This window comes from Nomascus leucogenys, chromosome 21, assembly GCF_006542625.1.
Source record: "Nomascus leucogenys isolate Asia chromosome 21, Asia_NLE_v1, whole genome shotgun sequence".
Taxonomy (NCBI): Eukaryota; Metazoa; Chordata; class Mammalia; order Primates; family Hylobatidae; genus Nomascus; species Nomascus leucogenys.
Window position 1 is genome coordinate 52,117,769 of NC_044401.1, and position 16,094 is coordinate 52,133,862.

Below are 16,094 nucleotides of genomic sequence, written 5' to 3' on the forward strand. Positions count from 1 at the left end.
CCAGCCAAGGGGCCTGGGGCCCGGCAGTTCTCAAGGCATGAGCTGGGGGACCAAGAAGGCCATGGGCATGGGAGATGGGGGTCAGCATGGTGAGGCTGGGGAGGGGAAGGAGAGGCCAGGAGGCAGTTAAGAGCCCATGGACCCCCAGTCCCCTTTGGCAGCAGATGGACTTCCGGGTCTTAGTGTGGTGGCCTGAGGTGGCTGGTTTGTATTGTGATGTTACAGGCTGGGGAGATGAGATGTCCTGAGCTTGGCCCTGGGGGTGCCAGCTGGAGTGGGGTCCTCCAGGTACCTGCAGAACAAGAGACAGATCTGGGGGAGGCTGCATCCCAGGGAGCCTCTTGGGAGGCAGCACAGGGGGTGCTGAATCTTATACTTGGGGCAGTCGGCTGTGTGCTTGGAGCAGGGGACACGGGCAGGGAGTTGGGCTCCAGGGAACCAGAGTCCAGGGAGTGAGAGGCAGGGTCTCGCAGGAAGCAGAGGCATGCTCAGAAGGGGAACTGGAGAGAGAGAGCGTCCCAGAAGGACTGTGTGCAGGGGTGAAGCCCAAATGAGGGGACTAGCTGGGGATGGTGCACTTGGGCTGGCAAGAGTGGGAGCTAAAGGGGATAAGGGGGGATGCCCGGGGGGGTGGATGGACAAAGGCTAGGGTCTGGGGATCCGAGGGAGGGGGCAGCAGGCCCCTTGCAGCCTGAGGTGTGTACCGCCGCACGGCCCCACCCTGGAACACAGCATGGTCCTGAGGAGGAGGAGGGGAGACTGCCCTGGTGCACGATGGAGAAAGCTCTGGAATGTACCATTAAGTGAGCAAAGCAGGGTGCGAGAGTACACATCTCACACTACTTTGGGGTAAGAAAGGGCAGATATAAGTACGTATATTCTTATTTAATTTGTCAGCAAAAAGAAGCAGGAAGGAAACAGATGGCTCTTTAAATGGTCCCTTCAGAGGGAGGGCAAGGGGCAGGGCCTCCAGTGCCTGTACGCTTCCTCAGGGCAGACCTAGGAATATTCCTGAGGGTTCCGAACCCTGCCAATGTAATACTTGTTCAAACAATTAATTCAAAACAACAGGATAGGGAGAGGGTGGGTTGCCAATCCCTGGGGCTGGCCCTGAGGTGGAAGGGGATTCCCACATGGACTTGGAGGGGCTGCAGGCTCAGGAAGGAGATGGCCTCGCAGCCTCTCAGGCCCTCCCCGGCCTGCCTCTCTGGGCCCCTCTGGGATCTAAGCTTCCCCCAGTCCCCCCGAGGTGCCCTTCTCCCTCTGTCTTCCAAGAAGGCAGCTGCTTACCTGAAACCCTCATTCTGTGAAAGTTCATGGTGGGCAGCGGGTACCTTACGGGGGGGGTCCTGAGAGCAGCCTGCTCTCACTGGTGACCTGAGCGGGGGCCAGTGAACATGTAGAGTGAGTAGACCCTTGTGGTGGGGATCTGGTCTGCCCCAGCTCCGCCTGGCCCGGCACTCCCTCTGGCGGATCGTCAGGAAAGCATTTGCCAGGCAGGCGCTGTGGAACCCAGCCCTGGAGGAGAAGGATGGGAACGACATTTCGGTGGGGGAACAGCATGTGCAGGGACCCCAGGAGTGAGCATGACTGGCTGCCTGGGGAGAATGAGGAATGGCCTCCGCGTCACAGGGGGACTGGCACGCAGAGCCGAGCATATGTTCCACCTCCGAGCCACACGGCTCCCAGTGGGGTGCACAGACAGGAGAAGCCGGGCAAGGGAGAGCGCGGATGGAAGTTCCAGCAGGGAAGGCTGTGCTGAGTTCTTCCAGGGCTGAAGAATCCAGCCCCAAAACGCCCTGCCATGTGGACATCGCAGTAGACAGTGTTGCTGAGGTTAAGATGCTGGGGTCAGATGTGATTCACCATGGCTTTACCTGCCCTGGCCCATTGTCCCCATCATGCACAGGCATTGTGTTTCTTCCCCATGCAGCTGATGACTTGGGTCCCAGGCCTGTGTCATGGGTCACACCCTTCCCCCAGGAGCTGGGCCTCCCTTTTCTCAGGATCAGAGGCCTCAGATTGTTCAGATCTGACCCCGCCCCCACCCCCGTGCTTCAGATCACCACTCTCTGGACAGAGAGCCACCAGATCTGTGCTTCCAGAGCAGTGTCCATGCGGGGTCTGCGTCACCAAACCCGGGATCCTGACTGTGGTTCTCTTTGAGCGCTTCTACCCTCTCCAGATCCGCTAGAGGGGAGGTTGGAAAACTAAAGTGTGACCATGGCCCTCCCCCGCTTCTCCCCCAGGACTCCCCCTGGCCTGACACACTGTAGCAGTGGCCCTGGTGATCCCTGGACGCCACACCCCTACCAGTGCAGCTGAGCTTCCACAACCTTCCTGTGCGCACCTCCAGCTCCCACCAAATGATGCCACTCGCCTTTCTAAATGCGGCCCATGATTCCTGCTTGCCTGCCCCCTGCTGTCTGTGACTCAGGATGTTTCCTCTGTTTGGAAAATGCTCCACCCGACCCCCTGAAGATCCCTTCCTTTCTCAGAGCCCCCATGGTGGCTGCCTTTCTGGAGCTTTGAGGGGAGCTGGGGCTGACAGGGTGGCCTCCTGATTGCCTCTGTGGCTTTTTATGCTTCACTTTTGATATCCCAGTTCCTTCTGCTTTGTGTCCAAATGACTTAAGCATTTGTCTTTCCTCTCAGGCAGAGGAAGGCCCCCAGGACAGGGGTGAGGCCCTTGAGTTGTGGTTAGATGGTGCCAGCACCTGTGGGGCACAGAACAGGCACCCGGGGGGTGTCTGTGCAGTGGATTCATCTTGGCCTTGCTGGGAGCCCTGGGCAGGATGCCTTGCACAGAACAGGCACATGTTCATGTGTGTTTGATTGGACTTAGGACTCATAAATATTTTCAGGCCATAAACCAGAAGGAAGAGGAAAAATGGACCACCCCCATGCTCAGTGGAGACCGCCCCTAACACCCTCCCCTCACCAAACACTCACTAAAATTAGTGGGCAGAGATTCTGCATTTGAGAAATCAGTGAAGCCATGTATGGATTTTATTTGCCTAAGGAAGGTATGACTGACCTTGAGAGCTCATGGCCTGTGCTAAATATTAAGGGCACACAGGGGCAGGGCTTGGGGGCTCATGCTTGTAATCCCAGCACTTTGGGAGGCCAAGGCAGGAAGATCATTTGAGGCCAGGAGTCCAAGAGTATCCTGGGCAACATAGCCGGACCCCGTCTCTACCAAAAATAAATTTAAAAAATTAAGGATAGCCCTGAGAGACACCTCCTCCCCACCAGCTCTCGCCCTGCCCCAAGGTCCCTGCTTGGTGAGATTCTTGTTCTTTAGACTCAAATGATTGGAGTTGCCACCTTTCTGGTTTGCTTTTCTTAGCCTCCGGAGCAGCAGGGAAGTGCTTTTGCGTGGAGAAGCCTGTTTGTGAATTCACGCTCACTACTTTTCCCTGAGGCAAAACATTTGCAAGATCAGATACATTCATTTTCCACAAATGAAATGACTCATTTTTTGACCATTTTGCAAATGTAGGACTTTGCTCATTGTTCCCCGGGAGGATGTGTCTGCTTTTAACTCCATCAAGAGGAAGGCTCTGGAGGCCGTCAAATGTGAATCTTCTAATGATTTATTTATGGAAGAGGGACCATAGGAAGAGAAGAGGTTTGTGGAGTTTGGAGTCTGCAAAAATGAATGACCGGGTAGAGGGTCCAGAGAGAATGTGGATACTGGTTTGAAAGTGCCAGGGCCTTCTGCAGGGTGCAAGCATTATCTTTTTTCCCCCCGGCACTCTGTCAAATCCTTGAAATTAACTCAACTACATTCAGTCATAGGAGTAAGTTCCATTCAATGAGTTCTCACTATGGGTGGGGGCCTCACCTCATCTGCACAATCACCCGCACCCTTTTAAGAGAGTTATTATTGGCCCTTATTTTTTCAGCTCTGGGAAATTGAGGCTGAGAAGTACAAAACAGCTTGCCTAGGATGACGTGGATTTCGAGTGCAAAGGTGGGATGCCGTGCACCAAAGCCTTTGCAAGTCAGTGTCGCCTGTGGTGCTTGTTGAAAATACAGATTTCCAGGCCCTATCCCTTTCATGCCTCACTCAGTAGGTCTGGGCAGGGTCTGGGAATCTGCATTTTTTTGAGATGAGGTCTTGTTCTTGTCGTCCAGGCTGGAGTGCAGTGACGCGATCTCGGCTCACTGTAACCTTCACCTCCCAGGTTCAAGTGATTCTCCTGCTTCAGCCTCCCGAGAAGCTGGGATTGCAGGTGCCTGCCACCAGGCCCAGCTAATTTTTATATTTTTAGTAGAAACAGGTTTCACCATGTTGGCCAGGCTGGTCTCAAACTCCTGACCTCAAGTAATCTGCTTGCTTCAACCTCCCAAAGTGTTGCGATTACAGGCGTGAGTCACTGCTCCCAGCCTGAATCTGCATTTTAAATAAGCGCCCACATGATCTTAACAGGTTGCCTGAACATATGGTCTCTCCAAGGAAACAGAATTTCTCCAAGTATGCCAGTGTCCAGTGGCAGACACGTACCCTTCATAAGCATGAGCTGACTGAAGTGCAGAAATTTTGCTTCTAACACTTAGAAGATTTTTTTTTTTTTTTTTTTTGAGACCGAGTGCTACTCTGTCACCCAGGCTGGAATGCAGTGGCGTGATCTCAGCTCATTGCAACCTCTGCCTCCTGGGTTCCAGCGATTCTCATGCCTCAGCCTCCTGAGTGGCTGGGACTACAGGCGCACACCATCACGCTTGGCTAATTTTTGTATTTTTAGTAGAGATGGGGTTTTGTCATGTTGCCCAGACTGAACTTGAACACTTGGGCTCAAGTGATCTGCCTGTCTTGGCCTCCCAAAGTGCTGGGATTACCGCGCCCAGCCCTGACCTTAGAAGCATATTGCATGAGGTGGTCCCATGTAGGTCGCCTCCCCGTCAGTTCTCTGAACGTTGACTGGCATTTTCCAAAGGCAACAGCAAGGCTCAGGGCTGGACAATGAGGAGAGCCCGAGGACTGTTTTGTTTGGGGATGGTGGGGGAGCTTCTGGAGACGGTGGGCCTGGTTACCAGCATTGGCTCAGCTGGAACCAAGATGTGTGAGTAAACGTAATTAGTCCAAACAGATCCAGTTTTCTGTCTCCATACCAAGGCAAAACAGCCTTTGTAATTAACTGGGCTTTTTTCCCCAAACCCAAAATGAGAATGCACAGTTTATTTTGTTCACAAGGAGGTATGAAAACTGCTGAACGTGGCAGACAAAGCTGAGAGTGTTTGCTGTGCCAGGTAAACAGAGGTGAACACTTTCTCTCCAGGAAGGAATGGGAGCAGGCTCCAAATGTGAGAGACGGGCTGGGGCTGGGCCGGGGCCCTCTGCCACTGTCCAGCCATGTTTTGGAGGTGCTGGACTAAGGGCTGAGCTGGCAGCCTCTGGAGGCGAGTGGACATTTCTTAGCACTGTGGAATCAAAAGAGTACAGGCACTGGGGGCAGATAATCTTGAATTCAAATCCTTTCTGTTTGTCTTACCCTCGTGTCACCATGCAACAACCACTGAGCTCTCCAAGCCTCAGATTTCACACTCATTCAATAGTCTTTATTGAGCACCTGCTGTGTCTTTGTGCTAACTACTAAGGGTGTGAAGACCAATGAGATACAGTTAATTTCTGCCCCATGATGAAATCAGAGCAAAGACTTTAGCCTCAAGGCCATGGACCAATTAAATGAGGTGTAGATGGAACAGCACATGCCATGTCATACCATTCAGTTAGCATCCATTTCCTTTCTTCTCCCTCTGCCACAGTCTGTGGAGACACAGCTGCTCAGAATCCTGAGGGAGGGTCTGAGGCAAGCCCATGTTTACATGAGCAGGATGTGGTAGCCGCTGCTTGGATAGTGTGCCCTTTTGGCTGTCCTCCGTCCTTCCTTTGCTCCCCTGGGTTTATGATTGAGATTTCTTGGGCATTCTTGACTTTGGTGGACTTTACTTTTCCATCTCCTTGGCTCTTTGTGCTGTATCCTGAGCAATTTCCTCAGGATGGTCTTCTAGTTCACTAGTGCTTTCTTGAGCTGTGTTCATTCTGCTGTGTGGCCCATGAATTGTGGGTCCCTGAGACCTTTGAATGGCCTCTGGATACCCTCAACCTGCTTCTGGAGGCACTACTGGTCCTTTCTTTACACAGGAAGTAGAAAGATCTTATAGGAGCCACATTGAAGTCATTGGGCAAAAACCTATCTGACTGGGTGTATTTTGCGTTTTGATTTGTTTTCTATGAACTTGTGTAGAGAAGTAATAACTGACTGTTTAGAAGATGGGGCAGAGATATTGGTGCGGGGGCAAGGGAGTCTACTAATGGGGAATTAGACTAAATCCCAAAATACATTTAGTAAGCCTTGTCTAAACATCTGCTTCTATTGCAACCAAATCTTAAAGGTACTTAGAAGGTGGTGACACAATGTGTATGTGTGCATCTGACCCAGGTCCAGTGTTTGGGAGAGTGAGGACTTTGAAACCAGGGTCTAAGCTGAATGACCTTGGTCAAATGATTCAAATTCCCTGAGCCTCAGTGTCCTTATCTCAAATGGAAATGAAAACATCTAGACCCCAGAGTTTTCTTGATCTTGTCCACATCTGACTCTCCATTCTCTCCTCCATCACTGTGGTCATCACACTCTGGCCTTCTGGTACCTCCATTCTTCCAAGCTCATTAGTGCCCCAGGGCCTTTGCCTGTGCTGTTCCCTCAGCCTAGAACATGCTCCCCCAGGTCTCACCCAAGGTGGGTTCTCCTCAGTCCAATCCCCCCTTCAGATGTCAGCTCCCCTTCCCTTATCATCCCACTTGAAGTAACCTAGCCAATCTCTGCACATCAGCCTGTTTACTTCTGTCCCGTATCTGCCTGTCCCCACTGGAATGTCAGCAGGAACTTTGTCTTATGCAGTGCCTCAGTGCCACTGTGCCTCAGTGCTCAGCCATGTGCCCTGGCACAGCATGCTATTTTGGTCTCTGTACTTGCCACTTTCCACATCCAAGGGGGAGCACCTCTGGAAGGAGGCCAGAGCTAAATGTGCTAAGCTTGCCTGTCCACATGCCTGGATGCTCCCGCTTCTCTCCCTCTATCATGCACTTCTTTCTCTTTCCTAATTGCCTATCTAGGACTTCCAATACTATGTTGAACCCAAATGACAAAATGACATCCTTGTCTTGTTCCTGATCTTAGCTAAAAAGCTTTCAGTCTTTCACTGCTGAGTATGATGTTAGCTGTGGATTTTTTGTATATGGCCTTTATTATGTTGAGGTAGTTTCCATTCCTATTTTTTTTAGTGTTTTTATTTTATTTATTTTATTTGTAATTTTTATTTTTTGGGGACAGAGTCTCGCTCTGTCACCCAGGCTAGAGTGCAGTGGTGCAGTCTCAGCTCACTGCAACCTCTGCCTCCCAGATTCAAGCAATTCTCCTGCCTCAGCCTCCTGAGTACCTGGGATTATAGGTGTGCACCACCACGCCCAGCTATTTTCTTTTTTTGTATTTTTAGTAGAGACGGAGTTTCTACATGTTGGGCAGGCTGGTCTTGAACTCCTGACCTCAGGTAATCCACCCATGTTGGCCTCCCAAAGTGCTGGGATTACAGGCATGAGCCACCACACGGCCTTGTTTAGTGTTTTTATTATGAAAAGGTTTTGAATTTTGTCAAGTATGTTTTCTGCACCAATTAAGATGGCCACGTGTTTTTTTCCCCCTTAATTCTGGTATGCATTACACTGAACAGTTTTTGGATGTTGAGCCATCCTTGCATTCCAGGAATAAATTCCACTTAGTCATACTGCAGAATTCTTTTATCGGGCTACTGAATTTGGTTGCTGATATTTGCTGAGGATTTTTGCATCAATGTTCATAAGAGGTATTAGTGTGTGGTTTTCTTGTAGTGTCTTTGTTTAGCTCTGGTACAAGACAATGCTGGCCTCACAGAATGATGTAGGAAGCACTCCCTAGTTGAAGTTTTTGGAAGAGTTGGAGAATGCTTGGTGTGATTTCTTCTGGAAATGTTTGGTAGAATTCATCAGTTGAAGCCATCAGGTCCAGGGCTTTTCATTGTCAGGAGGTGTTTGATTACTAATTTAGTCTCCTTATTAGTTATGAGTCTATTCAGATTTTTTATTTCTTTTTTTTTATTATTATACTTTAAGTTTTAGGGTACATGTGCACAATGTGCAGGTTTGTTACATATGTATCCATGTGCCATGTTGGTGTGCTGCACCCATTAACTTGTCATTTAGCATTAGGTGTATCTCCTAATGCTGTCCCTCCCCCCTCCCCCCACCCCACAACAGTCCCTGGAGTGTGATGTTCCTCTTCCTGTGTCCATGAGTTCTCATTGTTCAATTCCCACCTATGAATGAGAACATGCGGTGTTTGGTTTTTTGTCCTTGCAATAGTTTACTGAGAATGATGGTTTCCAGTTTCATCCATGTCCTTACAAAGGACATGAACTCATCGTTTTTTATGGCTGCATAGTATTCCATGGGGTATATGTGCCACATTTTCTTAATCCAGTCTATCGTTGTTGGACATTTGGGTTGGTTCCAAGTCTTCGCTATTGTGAATAGTGCCGCAATAAACATACGTGTGCATGTGTCTTTATAGCAGCATGATTTATAGTCCTTTGGGTATATACCCAGTAATGGGATGGCTGGGTCAAATGGTATTTCTAGTTCTAGATCCCTGAGGAATCGCCACACTGACTTCCACAATGGTTGAACTAGTTTACAGTCCCACCAACAGTGTAAAAGTGTTCCTATTTCTCCACATCCTCTCCAGCACCTGTTGTTTCCTGACTTTTTTTTTTTTGTTGTTGTTTTTTGTTTTTTGAGAAGGAGTCTCACTCTTTCACCCAGGCTGGAGTGAAGTGGCGCGATCTCGGCTCACTGCAGGCTCCGTCCCCCGGGGTTCATGCCATTCTCCTGCCTCAGCCTCCCGCGTAGCTGGGACTACAGGCGCCCGCCACCTCGCCTGGCTAATTTTTTTGTATTTTTTAGTAGAGACGGGGTTTCACCGTGTTAGCCAGGATGGTCTCGATCTCCTGACCTCGTGATCCGCCCGCCTCGGCCTCCCAAAGTGCTGGGATTACAGGCGTGAGCCACAGCGCCCGGCCTTCCTGACTTTTTAATGATGGCCATTCTAACTGGTGTGAGATGGTATCTCATTGCGGTTTTGATTCGCATTTCTCATCATCACTGGCCATCAGGGAAATGCAAATCAGATTTTTTATTTCTTTGTAATTCGGTCTCAGTAGGTTTGGTGTTTCTAGGAATTTGAATCATCTAGGTTATATGATTTCTTGTACCATTACTTACAGGACTCTCATATAATCCTTATATTTCTACAAAATCGGTAATAAAATTCTAACTTTCACTTCTGATTTTAGTTAAGTCTTTTTATTCTTGGTTAGTCTAAGTGGTGAATTGTCAATTTTGTCAATCTTCTGGGAGAACCAACTTTTGTTTGGATTTGTTTATTATTTGTTTATTATTATTATTTGTTCACTGTTATTATTTATTGATATTATTAGTTTATCTCTGCTATAATCTTTATTATTTTCTTTTGCTGCCAGCATTGGGTTTACTTTGTTTGTTACTAGTTCCTTAAGTTGTAAAGTTATTTTGTTGATTTAAGATCTTTCTTTTTCTTTAATGTATCAAGCTATAAATTTCCTCCTTAGTACTACTTTCACTGTGTTCCATAAGCTTTGCTATGTTGTACTTTTTTTCTTCTCCTCTAAGTACTTTCTAATTGTCCTTGTGATTTCTCTTTTGACCTATCGGTCTTTAAGAGGGTGTTGTTTAACTTATATAACTTTGTGAATTTTTAGGTTTTCCCTCTATTGTTGATTTCTTACTTCATCCCATTGTGGTCCCAGAAGTTACTTTGTAGGCTATTTTCTAAAATCGCATGAGACTTAAATTGTGGCTTACCCTGTGGTCAATCTTGGAGAAAGTCCACACCCACTAGAGGACTCTGCGTTCTGTTGAGTGGAGTGTCCTGTTAGATCTAGTTGGTGTCTTGAGTTGCTCAAGTACTCAATTCTGCTTCCTTACTTATTTCCGGTCTGGTTGTTCTATTGTTATGGAGAATAGGGTATTGAAGCACCACCTATTAATGAGTAACTGTCTAACGAATAACGGATGACTCCCTTCAGTTGTGTCAGTTTTTGCTTCATATATATATTTATGTTTGCTTCATATATCTATAAGTTCCAGCTTCCTGGTGTTTCCATGTCAGGCAGTGAATCTGTGGGTGCAGACGCCCATTAGCACCCATGAGGGAGCTTCCTCCTGGGTTCCTAAGGAGCCTGAGGAAGATCCAGAAGGCCCTGCCCTCGTGCATGGCTGGCAGCTCAGGGTGCACAGCCTTGAACATGTGGTGACCCTGCCCACTACTGATGGTGTCCAGGGATGGTCCTAGAGTTCCACCAGTCAGATAAGATTCTCCTTCCCCCCACAAGAGAGCAGGACCAGGAAGCAAGAAGTGGGCTGGGGACAGGGTGGGAGTGTTGTGGGGCCCCTTGGCTCCCCCATGTGGATTTTCTATATGCATAACAGGCCAAAGTGTGGCCACCCAGTGCTGCTGTCCTTAAAATCCGTCCTCGACTCTCATCCCGTTGGCTTTGGGGCCCTCGGTGCCCTGCCTCCTGATGACCTTTCCACCCACTCCAGCCTTCCCCTCCCACTACACACGCTGAAGCGTCCAGTTTGCCACAGGCACGATCACACCTCCGTCTCTTTGCACGTGTGGTTTCCTCTCTGGGAAGCCTGAATACCAGCCACCCAGCCAAGCTCCACTGGGCTCCTGGAGATGGCTCAGACACAGATCCCACTGTAAAGACCTCACTGCCCAGCTGGGAAGGTGAGACAAGGACAGAAACCATCTACAATCGAGAGCCACCTGTTCATAGCTACAAAGGAAAGACACGCACAGCACCGTGCACACCCACCTGCTGCAGGAGGGGTGGGGACAGCTTCTGAAGGGGGTGGGTCTGGTAGGGCTCCATTGTCTGTGTGTGACCACAGGAATTGGCCAGGAGGCATCTCAGGTCAAAGAAAGCCAGAGTGGCAGGAACACATAGGGCAGAGGTAGGCTGGGGACTGGGGCTGGGATCAGCCCCCTTGGTGGCAGGGCAGCCCTCTATGAGTGCACTTTGCTCTGGGTCTCCAAACTGAACTATCCCCAGCTCAGCCCCGATGCCTGAACTGCTAATGAGAACTTCTCTCTTCCAGGAGCTTCAGGCCTGGCCGGCTGGGCCAGGGGCTGTCTCTTACACCCCTCACCAGTCCAAGCCCGGTTCCACAGGACAGGCTTGGGGTTTTGTTCTAAAGGGCAGGGGATTTGCTGGAGCAGTCCTGCAGGGAGTGCCTGCGTCAACTTCCATTGGACCAAACTCCTCTGGCTGCTTGGCAGAGGGGCTCTGGGCTGAGAGAGGAAGCCAGGAGTCCTGAGGAGGACACGGGGGTCAGCCCTGAGAGAGGAGCCCTAGCCTGGCCTGGACACTGGAGGGGAGAGGAGAGGGTGGGGAGAGGGAGGGGAGGAGTGAAAGGAGTAGATAGGGGAGTGGAAAGAAAAGGTGGGAGGGAGGACAGGGGGTAGGGAGGAGAGGGGACAGCCCAGAGGTATTCACTGGAAGGTGCCCCTACAGGACTTGCTTAGGGAGTGGCTGTCTCCTGACAGAGAAAGAAAAGAACCAAGAACATTTTTTTTTCTTTTTTTTTTTTTTTTTTGAGACAGAGTCTTGCTTTATTACCCAGGCTAGAGTGCAGTCGCGATCTCGGCTCACTGCAACCTCCGCCTCCCAGGTTCAAGTGATTCTCCTGCTGCCTCAGCCTCCCGAGTAGCTGAGATTACAGGCACCAGCCACCACACCCGACTAATTTTTGTATTTTAAGTAGAGGCGGGGTTTCACCATGTTGGCCAGGCTGGTCTCAAACTCCGCACCTCAGGTGATCCGCCTGTCTCAGCCTCCCAAAGTGCTGGGATTATAGGCGTGAGCCACCACGCCCAGCTGGAACCAAGAACACATTTGGATTTTTGACTTGAAGAACTGGGAGGACAGCAGTGCTTTTTACTGAGATAGAGCAGATGAGGAAGAGAGACTTGAGAGGAAAAAACAAGTGCCCTTTGAGACTCACGAAGTTTCATGTCTCAGAGTGCTCCATGGTTTCTACAGCTATTATTTGAAAATAGTGTATTAATATTTCTAAACATTCATTTAAAGCAATATGATATTTATTCTTTACTGTTTTCCCATTGATCATTAAAGTTGCTTTCAATTTCAGTAATGCTGCAGTGAACATTTGGCATGTAAATCCTTGTCAGCCTCCCCGATTATTTTCTTCATTATGTTCCCAGAAGTAGAATTACTAGGTCAAAGGCTAAAAAGATTTCACAGTTTCTTAATCCATATTGCCACATACGTTTTTGAAGAGAAGCATCTAAGATGCAGCCTCCTTGCATCCTCTCCACTCTGACTATTGCAATTGTTCTGATCCTTGCTAATTAGATATTTGGGAAATATTATTTTACTTTCAAATCTGATGCAGTGTCCGTGGGGAGTCTGACTTATGAGGAATAGAATTCTCTCTCTTTGTTTTTGTTGTTGTTGTTTTGTTTTTTTGAGATGGAGTTTCGCTTCTGTCGCCCAGCCTGGAGTACAGTGACTCGATCTTGGGTCACTACAACCTCTGCTTTCTGGGTTCAAGTGATTCTCCTGCCTCGGCCTCCCAAGTAGCTGGGATTACAGGCACCTGCCACCATACCCAGCTAATTTTTGTTTTTAGTAGAGACAGGATTTCACCATGTTGGTCAGGCTGGTCTTGAACTCCTGACCTCAGGTGATCCTCCCTCCTCAGCCTCCCAAAGTGCTGGGATTACAGGCATGAGCCACTGTGTCTGTCTGAAGAGAACTCTTTCTAATGATGTAGACATGATGGTACTTCCTCCCTCCAACATGACCTTGTGGGTAGAATTCAGGTGTTCAGGCCACCGAGCCTGCCCCTGTTATGACCCTTGTCCTTTGGTGTGGGGCCTCCCCTGACCCCATCGTGCTCCCATTCTGAACTTTGCTACTGTTCCCCTACTTCCCTGACCTGTCACCTTTGCATGCCAGAGAGACTCAGGGCTAGGAATGGACATCCACCAACCATTTTCCATCAAATCTAATAAACAGCCACTGTTGGGCCATGATTTTCAGCTGGTCCCTGAATGATGAATCACTCAGCGACCAGCACACACAATGCAATCTGTCTGACTGACACTCTGCTACAACATGCACTAGGGTCAGGAGTGGTTGGGGGCAGAAGGGGCTGTGACAGGGGCTCCCGATGGCATCGTCCACCTCTCTTTTAGAGAAAACCAATACCTGACGTTAGGTGGGCATGTGGCTGCTGAGACATAGAATTTCCCAGCATCCTCTGCAAGAGGTTGCTGGTGTGTCGGGAATTGGTGGGTTCTTGGTCTTACTGACTTCAAGAATGAAGCCACGGACCCTCGCGGTGAGTGTTACAGCTCTTAAGGTGGTGCGTCTGGAGTTTGTTCCTTCTGATGTTCGGATGTGTTCAGAGTTTCTTCCTTCTGGTGGGTTCGTGGTCTCGCTGGCTCAGGAGTGAAGCTGCAGATCTTCATGGTGAGTGTTACAGCTCTTAAGGCGGCGCATCTGGAGTTGTTCATTTTTCCCGGTGGGCTCGTGGGCTCGCTGGCCTCAGGAGTGAAGCTGCAGACCTTTGAGGTGAGTGTTACAGCTCATAAAAGCAGTGTGGACCCAAAGAGTGAGCAGTAGCAGGATTTATTGCAAAGAGCGAAAGAACAAAGCTTCCACAGTGTGGAAGGGGACCCGAGCGGGTTGCCACTGCTGGCTCGGGCAGCCTGCTTTTATTCTTATCTGGCCCCACCCACATCCTGCTGATTGGTAGAGCCGAGTGGTCTGTTTTGACAGGGTGCTGATTGGTGCGTTTACAATCCCTGAGCTAGACACAAAGGTTCTCCACGTCCCCACCAGAGTAGCTAGATACAGAGTGTCGATTGGTGCATTCACAAACCCTGAGCTAGACACAGGGTGCTGATTGGTGTGTTTACAAACCTTGAGCTAGATACAGAGTGCCGATTGGTGTATTTACAATCCCTGAGCTAGACATAAAGGTTCTCCACGTCCCCACCAGACTCAGGAGCCCAGCTGGCTTCACCCAGTGGGTCCCGCACTGGGGCTGCAGGTGGAGCTGCCTGCCAGTCCGGCGCTGTGCGCCGGCACTCCTCAGCCCTTGGGTGGTCGATGGGACTGGGCACCGTGGAGCAGGGGGCGGCGCTCATCGGGGAGGCTCAGGCGGCACAGGAGTCCATGGAGGGGTTGGGAGGCTCAGGCATGGTGGGCTGCAGGTCCCAAGCCCTGCGCTGCAGGAAGGCAGCTAAGGCCCAGTGAGAAATTGAGTGCAGCGCTGGTGGGCCGGCACTGCTGGGGGACCCAGTACACCCTCTGCAGCTGCAGGCCCGGGTGCTAAGCCCCTCATTGCCCGGGGCCGGCAGGGCCGGCCAGCTGCTCCGAGTGCAGGCCCGCCAAGCCCACGCCCACCCGGAACTCCAGCTCGCCTGCAAGCACTGCACAGCCCCAGTTCCCGCTCGTGCCTCTCCATCCACACCTCCCTGCAAGCTGAGGGAGCTGGCTTCGGCCTTGGCCAGCCCCGAAAGGGGCTCCCACAGTGCAGCGGTGGGCTGAAGGGCTCCTCGAGTGCTGCCAAAGTGGGAGCCCAGGCAGAGGAGGTGCTGAGAGCGAGCGAGGGCTGTGAGGACTGCCAGCACACTGTCACCTCTCACTGGTACAACCAAGCTGTCCCTCCAGTGTGGGAAGGGAAGTGATTTGTGTTGACTTCTGGGATATTTCCTCACGGAGACCCTTCTTTCTGATCCTGTGCCTGTCTTGCTGCTGGGGACTTCAGCTCTGACGCTGCAGCTCCTTCCTGGCCCAGGGGGATGAGGGCAGCCCCCCCAGGATGACAGGACCACGAGGGAGAGGAGCTCCCTGGCATTGCCCCACCAGGCCAGCCCTGGACCATGTGCTTTCACACTGAAATGCCAGAGACATAAACTTCTATTTACCACTCTCAGGTGGGGCTCTTTGTCTCAGCAGTTGAGCCCTGTCTTAGGCAGTACAGCAGTCTTGGAGGGCACTTTCCCACGTACTTACCTGGGATCAGGCTGAGCCAGGGACCACAAGTGTGATTTTCAGCCCTCCCGCCGTGGGTGAGGGCCACACTCAGCTCCCACCCACTGTCCTCTCCAGGCGCTTGTGAGGAAATCGAATGCGTGAAGGTGGAGACTCCCACTAAAAACATCAGGAGCCAATATCTTCCAGGGCACCCCTTGTTCCTCCTCCCAAACTCCTACTGCCCCAACTCTTCCCTATGCAGGCGCTTGTTTGGAAATGTGGTGTGCTGTCTCCTTCCTGGCTTGGGTCTGCAGATTCTAATAAATAACTTGGGAACAGGCCACCTCACGCATGGTCCAACCTGCTTATTGCTAGAAAGATGGGTTTGGAACTGACAAGTTCCCTGCTAAGCTGACAAGTTTAAAAGCTTAATTTGAAAAACCAACCACATTCCCTTTGCAGAATGAAGGCAAAGATGAGGACGTGGTCAAGCCTCGGCCTGAACTCTCACTGTGAGGAGACAGATTTAGGACTTCCCGGGTGTCTGATCTTGTCCGTATAATTTCTTAGATGCCTTCCAGCCTATGTAGCCTGCAGTTTTGGAGAAAAGGAACTCTAATATGTATTAAAATATTAAACTTTTTGACCCTGTTGGGAAAAAGTGCATAGTCTATTTGTTCCTCATTTTTCACTCGTAAGTCTCTCTGAAGTGTCTCATCATTCAGGGCTGGTCTAGATGTTGTGTATTAAGAGAAAATTTGAGATGTAATAGGACACTGCGGGTCAGATTCTTCTCCCTCCTCCTGCTCTCCTTCTAGGAGTGGGGTCTGGCAGGACTGTTCCTGGGAGCCTAGGGAGTGTTTGTCACCCTTGCGTCACTGAGACCATCAACAGCCTGGATGATTTTTACTTTCAATTTTCATTTTCTATAAACTTTGAAG

At 50.2% G+C, this 16,094-nt stretch overlaps 1 protein-coding gene across 4 annotated transcripts in view; it reads left to right on the plus strand.

The window, feature by feature from the left end:
- The window catches only part of IQSEC1 (IQ motif and Sec7 domain ArfGEF 1), a 395,060-nt gene that overhangs the window by 125,646 nt on the left and 253,320 nt on the right, over positions 1-16,094 (plus strand). The window lies entirely within an intron of this gene.